This window comes from Dasypus novemcinctus, chromosome 21, assembly GCF_030445035.2.
Source record: "Dasypus novemcinctus isolate mDasNov1 chromosome 21, mDasNov1.1.hap2, whole genome shotgun sequence".
Taxonomy (NCBI): Eukaryota; Metazoa; Chordata; class Mammalia; order Cingulata; family Dasypodidae; genus Dasypus; species Dasypus novemcinctus.
Genome location: NC_080693.1, coordinates 60,632,082 through 60,646,183, shown reverse-complemented (window position 1 = coordinate 60,646,183; position 14,102 = coordinate 60,632,082).

The following is a 14,102-nucleotide window of genomic DNA, read 5'->3' as shown; positions in this document are numbered from 1 at the left end:
GTGGGGGACACCCCTTTGTAGTATGGCACTCCTTGTGTGCATCAGCACTGTACATGGGCCAGCTCCACACGGGTCAAGGAGGCCATGAGTTTGAACTGCGGACCTCCCATGTGGTAGATGGGCACCCTAACCACTGGGTCAAGTCCGCCGCTCCTGTCTCCTAATTCTAGTTCCAAGTTAGCCCCTTGGATTTAATGGTAGGTCCAACTTTTTTAGTTCTACCCGTTGTTGCCCCTGGACATTATTTATTGCATTCTCCAGCTTTCCCAGCTCTTGGCCACCCCAGTCAGGTGGACAGTAGTGAATGAAGTAGAGTGAGGCTCCCTCTCTGGTGGACATAGCCCCAGGTACCTGATCTGGCAAGCAGTGCATCAGCTGGTTTTCAACCTTTCTGCAGTCCCACAGCTGGGTGCTATTTTACAACTGCATTTGGCACCTTGAAGCAACCATTTGGCCTGCTTCATGGACAATCCTCCCAGTGATTGACCATGCTCCATCAGTCCTCAAGTTGGATAGTTTAAATAACTCTGAAGAATTTCACATTTCTTAAGTGATCCATGTAGTATCTTTATGGCAGATCCATACAAGCACATAACAGGTGTTTAACAAATAATTAACAACCTGCCTGACTGAAATCAATAACCCATGTAAGGCAGATGAACAAATACATAATGTTAAGCAGCAAGAAACGTTTTTATTTATCAGCAAGATATGCACTTGGGTGACTCTGAGAAGAGCGGGAAACATGTAGACACATGATTGTCTTTTCCCTTCTCTTAACCTTGGCACTGTGTTCTTTTAAGCTGTATGTAACTCCTATATAGTAGGAGTATAGGACATTCCTATAGTCACAGGATTGGACATGCAATTTCATTGTGAAAGAACTTTGGGTGACAAAAACAAAGGTGCAGAGTGTAACTTGGAATTAAGACTAATATAAAGCAGAGATTAAGGAAAGAACTAAAGTGGTTTTAGCATACAAAGGTTGAACTCATGCCAATGAGTTTTCCAGATATTCTTGGAGGAGAAAGTTGTCTGACCTGCTGTGTCCAAGGTGCTGGCCAGGGACTGGGCCAAGACTTGAAAGCGTCACTCGTCACTCTGGTTACCATTGCTCTTCTCTCTCCAGCATGCTGGGCACTTCTTGCAGAAAAGAAAATGCTGAAATGGCTTTTGAACCAAAGCTGATCAAAGGTAACAAAGTAAGGTGTACGTTCTAGAAAGTTCTGGATTTTAATAGTCAGAGTGAGGGCTCTGTCAAAGAAGCATTTCCTTTACTCAATGAACATTACATTACTCTGTGTCTGATGACAACTGAAGAGCTGTTGAAAAAAATGACCCCCTTATTTGAACCAAGGAGATCTTGCAAACACACACTAATTACATATCCAATTAAAACGAATCGGTCGAATAAGACTAGTTAATGTTTATGTCTACATTTTTATGTCTTGGGCATGTTATACATTTATAAAGATATGAAATGCTAGAGTATATATATTAAATTCATGATTGTGTCTGTCTCTGGGAAAAAGGGATTGGGATAAGAATGGATATGAATGTTAAAAAAGACCTAAATGTTATTTTTAATGCTACATATATTTAATTTTAAACCCACTTAGGGAAAATATGAAACTAACAAACAAACAAAAACCAAAAACAACTACTAATCCTGGGTAAGGAAACACAGGTTTACAAACACTTTTTTCCACGTTTTTTTTTTCTCTTTTCTTTAAGAAAAAATGCCAAGGTTTCTTTCTTTCTTTTTTTCAGAAAGTAGATTCTTGCTATTAAAACCAAAGAAAACACAAAAGAATTGGGTGGAAAAAAAGCAAAACTCTTCTCTTTATTTCAGCTAATGATAACAATGTAACCCTGGGTGTCAGACTTTGGAGTCTTAATGACATTGCTGTGTGCTTGATGGAAACTTATGCTTAGAAAAGGCTGAGTAACCAGGACACCCACATCCACAGCCACAAATGACATTTGTCCTGATCTCTGCAAGAAGTAAAGGTATTTGTGATTCTCAGACTTCCTATTTTAAGCAGAAAGGAGGACAGTTGAGTCCTCCTTTAAAAAAATATAACTGCTTTATTACAAGAAGTATGGGTTTCTTTTGAAAGCACCACACAAAATTTGTTCATAATGAGTGTTTTTCCTTCTGTGATGGACTGGGAAGCACCATTTCCAAAGAGAAGTACAGAAATGCTCCCAATTAGGGCAGCATCAACAAAACAAGTGTGTGGTTACCAAGGGTGACTGCATTCGAGCAGGTGAGTTTCTCTAAGACAACAGTCTAGCTGATTCATTGTCCTAGGAAACTTTCCTACTCAGAATGGAGTTTTTTCAAATACAAATCTTTTTTTTTTTTTTTAAATTTTTTAATTTTTTATTGACTTTGTAATAATATTACATTAAAAATATATATGTGAGGTCCCATTCAACCCCATCCCCCCACCCCCCCTCTCCCCCCCCCAACAACACTCGTTCCCATCATCATGACACATCCATTGGATTTTGTAAGTACATCTTTGGGCACCTCTGCACCTCATATACATTGGTTCACATCATAGTCCATACTCTCCTCCATTCCATCCAGTGGGCCCTGTGAGGATTTACAATGTCCGGTGATTGCCTCTGAAGTACCATCCAGGGCAGCTCCATGTCCCAAAGACGCCTCCACCTCTCATCTCTTCCTGCCTTTCCCCATACCCTTCGTCCACTATGTCCACTTTTCCCATTCCAATGCCACCTCTTCTATGTGGACATTGGATTGGTTGTGTCCATTGCACCTCTATGTCAAGAGGAGGGTCAGATTCCACCTGGATGCTGGATGCAATCCTCCCATTTTCAGTTGTAATCACTCTAGGCTCCATGGTGTGGTGGTTGTCCTTCTTCAACTCCATCTTAGCTGAGTGTGGTAAGTCCAATAAATCAGATTGTAGGTGCTGGAGTCTGTTGAGGCTCAGGATCTGGCTATCACATTGTCAGTCCAGAGATTCAAATCCCCTAAATATATCTTAAACCCCAACATTAACTGCACCTCCAGCACATTGGCATGAAAGTCTTATGAAGGGAGATCCCATCTGAGTCCAGATTCATCACACATAAACACCATTTCCAAAGAGGGGCCATCTGCCCTGGTAGTTAACCCCATCAGCCATGACCATAACTCCCGTGGGTCTCTTTAGCCCTCAAAGGAACCAATATCTGGGGGTTGTATCTGCTTTATCTGTCTCTCTGACTCTGCTCAGTTGTGCATGAGGGCAAACCTTCTGCCAGCCTCCAGACTCTTTTTTAGAAACTCGTAGCCATATAAACTCATTTCTCCTTTCCATTTCCCCCTTACTTTAGGTCAAACAGCATTTTAAAGTCATGGTCAAATACAAATCTTTGATTTTTATTGAGAATAACTGCCAGTGGCATCCCTCCTGGTCCAAAATTTTACCAATAGGAGTAATGAGTGCTGTGGCGGGAGGATTCCAAGATGTCAGGTAATGGGGTCTGTGGTGGCACATATGGACCAAACATAAAATACAGGTCTTGGGTAGGAGACCTGGGAATGGAGGTGAGTGGGATTCAACACCAACAATCCCTTCTGGTCCTCACACCTCCCTGACTTTAATAAACCCTTAAGTACTGAATTAAGTTTGCATTTAGGGCTAGCAGAGAGGGCCTTTCACTTTCCTTCAAATATTTCTCCTAGCCTTTTTGCTCATGGGCAATTTCACTAAGAGAGAGAGAAAGAGCAAGAGGAGAGTAAGAAACAGACCATGCATGCAGTGTTCGGGTTCAGCTGAAGGGTTATTAGCAAACCTGGGGATATAGCTGATAGCAGATATCTCTTGATTTTGTTGAGGAAACAGGCAGAGAACGATGACTGCAGGTCACTAGCGACATACAGGTTAGGGAATGGAAAGACTACTGATATTCTACTATGGAATTATTGTGATTAGTAATAGAAGAAATTGTAGCATTGATATGGAGAAAGTGGCCACGGTAGCTGCTGAGGGTAGGGAGAGGGAAGAAGAGATATGATGTGGGGGTATTTTCAGGACTTGGAGTTGTCCTGGGTGGTACTGCAGGGACAGATGCTGGACATTGTATGTCCTGCCATGGCCCATTGGGTGGACTGGGGGAGAGTGTAAACTACAATGTAAACCATTATCCATGTGGTGCAGCGGTGCTCCAAAATGTATTCACCAAATGCAATGAATGTGCCATGATGATGAAAGAGGTTGTTGATGTGGGAGGAGTGGGGTGAGGAGGGTGGGGGTATATGGGGACCTTTTGTATTTTTTGAATGTAACATTAAAAAAAAAATGGAGAAAAAGAAAAAGAAAAAGAAAAAGAAAAAAAAAAAAAAAAGAGGCTGTGTAGCTTACCCCTTCCCTCCATGCTCTTCTTTCGGCATTTCTTTATAATTCTTCCACTGATATAGAACCTCCCCTCAAATCATGCGACGGAATTTCTGAGAATAGGTCATAAAAGACATTGCAAGCTTCTGTCTGGTTTTCTTGGGTGCCTTGCTTTTGGAACCAAGATGGTAGGTCACGAGGAAACCCAAGCAGCCATATGGAGAGGACACATGGAGGTCCCAGCTGACCACCAGCACCAACTGCTGGACATGAGAAAATGAACTGTTAGTCGTTAAGCCACTCCCAGCCTTCCTGTCTTCCCTGTTGAGGCTCCAGACATCACAGATCAGAGATAAGTTATTCCTGCCTTTTCAGGATTTCTGATCCACAGAACCCATGTGCTCAATCAAATAGTTTTGATTTATGTCACTATGGGTAGTTTGTTATATAGCAGTAGGAACTAAAATAAGGACTTTTTTTCAGGCCTCTGGTTTGTCTTCATCTTGCATGGGAACCAAAAGAAAGCAGTTATAGCTTGACTTCCTAGGATCTGTGAATTCATTGGGAGTCTAAACAGGGCTGATTTTCTTTTGTTAACTGGATTTCCAAAGAGCATCCCAGTCCAGGGGTCAAAATGAGATCACATTAACAGTAACCACCTGTAATGAATGGTTCTTGCTGCTGGCCTTTTACACAAAGTCCATTATGGAGTTTCACAAAGTACCTACAGATTCCCAATATGGCCCTCCTGTTTGATGCCCCTGGTGAGATCTTCTATGCCCATTGCTCAAAAGGCCAATTAAAGGGCTCTCCTTCTGCCACTGGGACCAGGGGCCCTGATGAGCATGCTGAGGTCATCCTAAGGGTGTTGTTTGGGATGCTCTTGCAGCTGGTGGGTAGCTCTGCAGATGTTGGGCACCTCAATGGCTGTTTCAAATGTGGCAGGAGCCGATGATGCATGAGTTAAGCTATTGGAAGGTGTTCCTGACAATGATGATGATAAAAATCAACAATAGATCTAAGAATCATATCTGTGTTTTGTTATGTACCCCTGTGTTTTAGAGTAACTTTCAAAGGTTGGACTCCCTTGCTTTCCCTACAGGTAATGACTTACTACCTAACAATATGGTTTAGTTTTGCCTCTTATATTAGACAGCCAAAGGGGTTCTGATGCAAAATCCCAGAAACTGGTTGGCTTTTATAAAAGGTATTTATTTGGGGTAGGAGCTTACAGATACCAGGCCGTAAGCATAAGTTACTTCCTTCACCAAAGTCTATTTTCACATGTTGGAGCAAGATGGCTGCCGACGTCTACGAAGGTTCAGGCTTCCTGTGTTCCTCTCTTCCAGGGTCTAGCTTCTCTCTGGGTTCATGATTCCTCTCTTTGCAGGGCTTCCTTCTTCCTGGGCTCAGGGTTCCTCTCCTCCTGGGCTTGCTTCTCTTTCCTCTGTGAGCTTACTTCCCAAGGCTCCTGCTTAAGGCCTCAGCATCAAACTCCAACATCGAAACTCCAACATCAAAACCCCTCAAACTCTGTCCTTTGCCATGTCTTTTATCTGTGAGTCTCCACCTATCAAAGGGTGAGACTTGATGCCCTAATGACATGGCCCAAACAAAGCCCTAATCATAACTTAATCATGCCCAGGTATAGACCAGATTACAAACATAATCCAATATCTATTTTTGGAATTCATAACCATATCAAACTGCTATACCTCTCTTCAAGCTTTCTATAAATGAAGTCACAGCATAAGCATTCTTCTATCTTGCTTCTTTCACTCTATATGGTTTATTAGATTCATTCTTATTGATGACTACAGCAGTATTTTATTCATTTTCATTACTGTACAGTACATACTATGTGGATATACAATTATTGATCTCTTCTGCTGTTGAGGGCTATTTGAGTTATTTCCAGTCTTCAAATCTTAAAAACAATGCCTTTCTGAACAATCTTGTTGTCTATATGCCCTGGAGAACATATCCATTCAAGAAAGCCTTTAGAAGTGGAATTGCTGGGTCATACAGCAGGAACACCCTCAACTTTACCAGAAAAAGACAGCAGTTTTTCAGAATGGTTTTTCCAATTCCACTCTGATGAACAGTGCATGAAATTTCCATTACTTCACATCCTCCTAATGGTTGGCATTGGTCAGACTTTTACTTTTTTTGTGGTTTAAATTTGTATTTCCCTGATTCCTGATATGGAACACCTTTTCATGTATTTATTGGTCATTTGGATATCTTCTTTTATGCAGTGCCTGTTCAGTTATCTTGCCCATTTTTCTCTTGAATTATTTGTGTTTTCCTTATTGATTTGTAATTCTTGCCCTTTGTATTAAATGTGTTGTGAATATTTTCTCTCACTCGGTGGCTGGCTTTGTACTCTTAGTGATGTCTTTGGATGAATAGTAGTTCTTAATTGTAATGTGACCAAATTTCTCTGTTTTTCCCCATTTTTTCTGTACTTTTTAAAAGCAATTCTTAACTCCAATATAGTGAAAATACTTTCCTTTTCTGTGTTCTAAAAACTTTGTAGATTTTGCACTTCATATTTAAGTCTTTAATTCACCTAGAGAAAAGTTTTTTTTGGTATAGTGTGAAGTAAGTCTCCAAATCCTTTTTATTACTGAGTTGTCACAATTCCATTTATTGTAAAGTCCCTATTTTCCCACTGATCTTAAACTCCATTATACATCATGTATTCAAATATGAGTGGCTCTGTTTCTGAGGTCTTTAATCTGTTCAATTGATTTAGTTGTCTTTCTGGTTGCTCTTCGTATCAAATGCCCTTTGTATTAAGTGCCATATTGTCTAAATTATTATAGATTTAAAAATTGGCTTGGTGAGTTCTTTCACCTGTTCTTCTTCTACTATATATGGAAATGAAAAGACCTCTTCCTAATGATATATAGTATAAAAGATTACCACTATATTATATATATATATACCTATATGTCGTATGTTTTGACGAGCAGTATTTTTAAAATCCTTCAGTTCAGAGTACATTCTGATTTCCATTATGACATTTTTCTTTGACCCAAGGGTAATTTAGTAGTGTGCTTATTTTAAAACTTTTTTTCTTCTGGTTTTCTTTTTTGTAGTTGATTTCTAGCTTAACTGCTTTGTGGTTAGGAAATAGGTTCTGTCTGATTTTAATCCTTTGAAATTGGTTGACACTTGCTTTATAACCTAGTATATAGTCAATTTTTGTAAATATTGTGTGTGGTTGAAAATAATGTATATTCTACAGTTAGTTACAATGTTCTATTTCCACCAATTTAATATTTTTGTAATTGTATTGATCAAATCTTCCCTATCCTTACTGTTTTTAAAATTCATTTCATTAATTACAGAGGCAAGTGTTTTAAGATACATCACTGTATCTATTTCTCTGTTCTTCAGGTAATTCCGTCAATTTTTCTGTATATATTTTGGGTGCACACAAATTTAGAATTATAGGATCTTCCTAGAATCTAATCAGTTTGCGTTATGAAGTGGTTTTTGTGTCCTACATTTTTTTTATTTTCTCCTGAAAGTCCTTTTCCTCTTGGTTTTAATATAGCACTGCAGCTTTGTTTGGGTCAGTATTTGAATGGTATCTATTTTCCTAGCCTTTTACTTTCTACCATTATTTAGCCTTATGTTTTAGAAGTTTCTGTTGTAAAGAACATAGAGCTGATATATTTTTTTCAATCTGACAACATGAAACATCTAATCCATATTCATTTAAAATTATTACTGATAAATCTGGATTTATATCTACCATCCTCGTTGCTGTTTTCCATATGTTCCACCTATTCTATGTTCCTCATTCTCTCTTCTCTTACTTTCTTTTGGATTGGTCATGTGTGTTTTATCACTGTATTATTTTCCTTCTACTAGTTTAGACATTATACTCTGTTTCTGCTCTTTTGGTAGTTAAATTAGATGATATAAATGCATACTTAACTTATCAAAGTCTAAAGTTAAGTAATACCATTATTATCCTCCTGGATGATAGAAGGAACTTTGAACACCATTTAACCTCTTCTCCACTTATAGTTGCATTTAATTCTATTTCTTTTCTAAAGTTATTTTTTAGCACTCCATGACTGTATGATGATTGTTTTATTCTGTCTGTGTTTATGTAGCTTTACTCACATATCTGCTTTCCTTGTTAATCATTACATTTTGTATCCTTGGCTTCCATTTTGATAACTTTTTCAAAACATTTTTCTGCAACCAGAGATTATGGGGAGCCTGCATCAGGTGGGCAGCCATAGGTCTATCAGTGCTCTGGTTACATGGGCTCTGTGCTGGCATGAAGGCTTGGCATTTCTTTAGCAGGATTTACTGATAGTAAATTCTCAGTTTTTGCTTGTCTTAAAATGTCTTTATTTCCACCTCATTTTTTTTCACTTTATTTTTTTGTCTTTACTTATTTTTTTAATGTTACACTCAAAAATTATGAGGTCCCCATATACCCCCCACCCCTCACACCCCACTCCTCCCCTCATAACAACAACCTCCTCCATCATCATGAGATATTCATTGCACTTGCTGAATATATCTCTGAGCACCGCTGCATCTCACGGTCAATGGTCCACACCATAGCCCACGCTCTCCCACAGTCCACCCAGTGGGCCATGGGGGGACACACAATGTCTGGTAACTGCCCCAGCAGCACCACCCAGGACAACTCCAAGTCCAGAAAATACTCCCACATCACATCTTTTCTTCCCATTCCCTACCCCCAGCAGCCACTATGGCCATTTTCTTCACACCAATATCACATTTTCTTCAATTACTAATCACGATTGTTCATGAATAGAATATCAGTAAGCCCACTCTAATCCATACTCTATTCCTCCATCCTGTGGACCTTAGAATAATTGTGTCCACTCCACATCTATATCAAGAGGGGGCTTAGATTCCACATGGATGCTGGATGCAATTCTCCTGCTTTCAGTTGTAGGCACTCTTGGCTCCCTGGTGTGGTGGTTAACCTTCTTCACCTCCATGTTAGCTGAGTGGGGTAAGCCCAATAAACCAGAATGTAGGAGTTGCAAGTCTCTTGAGGCTCAGTGCCTGGCTATCACATGGTCAGTCCAGAGATTCAGGTTCCCTGAGTACACACTAAACTCCAGTGCCAACTACAGGTCTGGTAAAAGTAACAGGAGAGGCTTGTGAACAAAGATCACATCTGAGTCCAGCTCCATCACACAGAAACACAAACCCCAAAGTAGGGCCAACTGACATGGCACTGAACTCCATCTGCCATGACCACAGAACCTGTGGGTCTCTGTAGCCCTCAGAGGAACCAATACCTGAGTTTATATCTACTTTATCTGTCTCTGGGACTCTGCTGAGGTATGCATAAGGAAGACCCCTCTGATAATCTCCTGGCTCTTTTTGAAGACTCATAGCCATATAAACTCATTTGTCCTTTCCATTTCCCCCTTTTATTCAGGTCAAAAAGCATTTTTAACTCCTGGTATTATATGTAGACTGAGATATATTGCTGGTCTGAGTTGACCCTTTTATTCAAGGTCATTTTTTAGTTATGTCATCAGCTGGTACTTGGTAGTAATCCCTCGGCACCAGGGAGGCTCATCCTCGGGAGTCATGTCCCACGCTGGGGGGACAGCAACACATTTACATGCTGAGTTTGGCTTCGAGACTGGCCACATTTGAGCAACACGGATGCACTCAGGAGGTAACAATTAGGCACCCTGCAGCTCTAGGCCTTGTTCTTATTTCAGGTACACAGGCTCACAAGCATTGTCATTAGTATCAAGGGCTCATTGTTGGGCCTTCCTTCTTTTTTGGTCTTTGCCATTGCACTTGCGGGGTTGTTGCTGTTCCTTTAGGGAATGTGATAGAGCTCCCCTGGCTAGGAACTCAGCACTCCCTCAGTTGTTGTTTTTAATTATAACCACTATGAAAATATCCAAACATTTTTATGTACCCTGGATATATGCCCTGGAGAACTCCCTGCCAACCATGTGTCCCCTGTCAATAACATCCCACACCAGTATTCCTCCCCTGCCATTGTTGAACCTCTCCTCATTTTTGAAAGCTTATTTCACTGGCTGTAGATTCTAGGTTGGGCAGTTATTTTCTCAGCACATTAAGGATTTCCACATTCTTCTGGCTCCCTTTGTTGTTGCTAATTTAACTCTTGTTCCTTGAAAGGTCATCTCTCCTTTTCTCTGTTTACTTTTAAAATGTTTCCCTTGTCTTTAATGTTCTAAAAGGTCTGTGGGTGTGGATTTCTTTTTATTCACACTTCTTAGAATTTAACAGGCTTTTAAGATCTGCATATTGGTGTTTTTTATCAGTTCTGGAGAACACTCAGCCAATATCTCTTAAGTTATTCCCAACCCCATTCCCTTCCTCTTTTCCTCCAGGAACTCCAGTTATATGTATTTATAATTTATCATTCTAACTTCCATTTTGCTTACCCTTTCTTTCATATTTTATGTCTCTTTGTCTTTCTCTGTCTCCTTCTGGATACTTTCTTATTACTATCTTCCAGTTAATGAATCTGTTCTGCAGTTTTGTCTATTTTGTTGTTAGAAAGAAAACGTTTTTGTTAACACCACTGAGTTTTAATTTCAACTACATTATTATTTAAGCCTAGCATTTCTAGTTGGTACTTTTGAAAAATCTGTGGTTCAGTTTTTTATATAAATTAATTTCCTTATTAAAGATAATAAGCACACTTATAATTTGTATTTGATAATCCTGGTATTAGCTGACATCATTGCATGTCATGGTGCCTTGTTTCCTTATATGCTTAGTTGTGACTGTTGAGTTGTCCATTGTATTCTCGGTGCCGCTGACAAGAATGCAAGCGGACACAGAAGAACCCACAATGAATGGACACAGACAGCAGACAACTGGGGGTGGGGGAAGGGAAGAGAAATAAAGAAAAATAAATCTTAAAAAAAAACAAAACTAGGCTAGGTTATATTGTAGTAGCAAAGAACTCCCAAACTCCCAAATCTTATCACAAGAAAAATTTATTTCTTGTTCATCCTTTACATCCAACATAGGTTGTCAGGGAGATCTAATCATCATACTCAAGATGTTTACTTACAAACTATGTTAATAGTCCAACTTGAGATATACTTCTACAAATATGCTTGGCAAGGTGAAGAAAGTAGCAAATTGTGCCTTGGTTCACAAAGCCTCTGCCTGCAGGTGACACACATCACTTCCATTCACATGCTGTTGGCCAAAGTAAGCCACTTGGTCATGCCTAACTTCAAAGGCAGCAGAGAAGTTTATTCCTGCCATTTTTTTTCCTGGAAGGGAGAGATCCAAAAATATTTCATGAATGGCACTAATGACCACTACATTCATTTTCCATGGAATATTATTGTGAGACTTCTTTGAGGACTAGGATGATAGTGTGTTCCTCCAGAAAGGATTTTCATTTGCCTCTGTCAGGCATTGGGACACTACCAGAGATCTCTTTAAATGCATGGACCAAAGGTTTGAACCACCCAGGTAATGAGCAAAGCAACTTTTATTACCATGCTCTGGCAGTTGGTGTGGGTGGGTTGATTTCTAGGACTGTCTTACACTGAAGGTGTGACCTTTAGAGGATCCCAGATTTATGGAGGGAGGGTCTCCTACAGGAATCTTCTCTTTGGGCGAGCCTTGGACTTCATTTTCTGTGGAGGTCATAAAAACTTCAATTCAAGTTTGCCAGGTTCAGCAAATGTCCTTGGGGCAGAAGCAGTTTCAGTGCTCAGCTCACCTCTTGAGTATACACCTTTACTTCCTTCTTTGATAATTATTGGTATATCATACTATCTTGTCAGCTCTTTGATGCATTTAAGAAGATTGAAGCATTAAAAAAAAAAAACCAGCATATTTGCCTGTTTTCATCATTATCCAAAGAATCTAGCCTACCATATTATCTGAAACAGAAATACTAGAGCTGTACTGTGTAATACAGAAGACACTAGCTCATAGAGTAATGTCAATTTCAATACAATCATGTTAAATAAAATTAAAAAAAATTCTCAGTCACATTATCCATATTTCAAGTAAGCAATTTCCACATTTGGCTAGTGGCTGCTACATTGGTCAGTGCAGATATAGAACATTTTTATTACCACAGAAAAATTCAGTTGGACAACACTGCTTCAGACTCAAGATTTAGACCCAAGATTGAGTGAAGGAGAAATTGGTAATGATGAAAGGTGAGTAAGCAAGAGCAGCAGAACCCCGCTCTCTTATAGTTGACACTGTGGACTGCCCTACAGGTGAGGGGGGTTTCATGTCAATAATTAAACAAATATTTATTGAGTGCCCACCATACAATAGTCTCTGGATGTGAAATGATGAATAAAACAGCCATGATGTCTGGTTGTGAAACTTACAATCACTTGAAGATATTCTTACTCTAAGACGTACTTTAGGCAGGGATTTGATTTTTTGTGGTTTCATCAAGAAAGCCTGACAGACAAGATCAAGCATGGGCTTCAGCCTCAGAGCAGACACATCTGGCTTCAAATCCAGTATCTCCAATTTTCTAGTTAAATAATTAACTTCCCTGAACCTCAGTTTCCTCATGTACAAAATAAGGATAATAATCTCATGCATTAACTGAGAAACCATATAGAAAGAGCTTAGTGCAGTAACTGGAACTCGAGAGGAGATGATAATGTTCTCCCTTTGCCAAGAGACGGTGAATTGGACACATGATTTAAATCATATCAAATTAAGTTTTTGTCCTGGTGAGGCCAGTATTATCAGAGCCTATCTTTTGCCATGAAAACAAACACCAGAAGCTTCATTTGTAATGTCATCTGCTGAACACTAGAGGTCGCCAGAATAGCCCACATGCCTAGGATTTTTAAAAAAACTATTATTATTATTTTTTTAAAAGAAGCTTTAGATTACATAAATGTAAAAATAATAAGGGACTCCCATATGCCTACTCCCTCCCTCTCCCACCATTTCCAACATTAACATCCTTTGTTAGTATGGTACATTGTTAAAATTGATGAACAGCTATTGAAGCATTGCTACTAAGCATGGACTACAGTTTACATTACAGTTTATACTCTGTCTCACACAATTTTGTAGGTTATCACAACATATACAATGGCCTGTATCTGTCACTGCAATGTCATGCAAGACAGCTCTAATGTCTGAAAATGCCTCCTATTACACCTATGCTTCCTTCTCCCTCCCTCAGAACCTCTGGTGGGCACTGCCTTTATATCAACAATAAGAGTTCTTCCATTGCTAGAATAATAATGTCTTAGTAGAATAATAATAAGTCTACTTTAGTCCATTGTTCATTCTCCAATCTTGGGGATTTTGGGATGGTGATGCCTACTCTACTTCTAATTGAGAAGCAGTTTAGGTCCCATGGGGCAGCGGGATGGAACTATCTTGCTTGCAGTTGCAGACACTCTCTGCTCCTTGGGATGGGCATTGTCTATCATCATGTCCTTCTTTGTTGTCCTGGTTAGTCCAATGAATGGGAGAGTAGGTGTTGCAACTCTGCTGAAATTCAGGGCTCAACTGGTACATGGATGGACCAAAGATTTATGTCTCTGGGACACATATTTATTGAGTATAGTCCCAATTATAGATTCAAATGAAAGGGACAGAAAAGTCATGTGAGGAGAACCTACAAATGAATCTAACTCCGTTACACTGGGGAACATAAGTTCCAAAGTAAAGCCCACTGACCGGGTGTCGAATTCCTGAGCTGTCTGCCTTGCTTAAAGTTTCTGG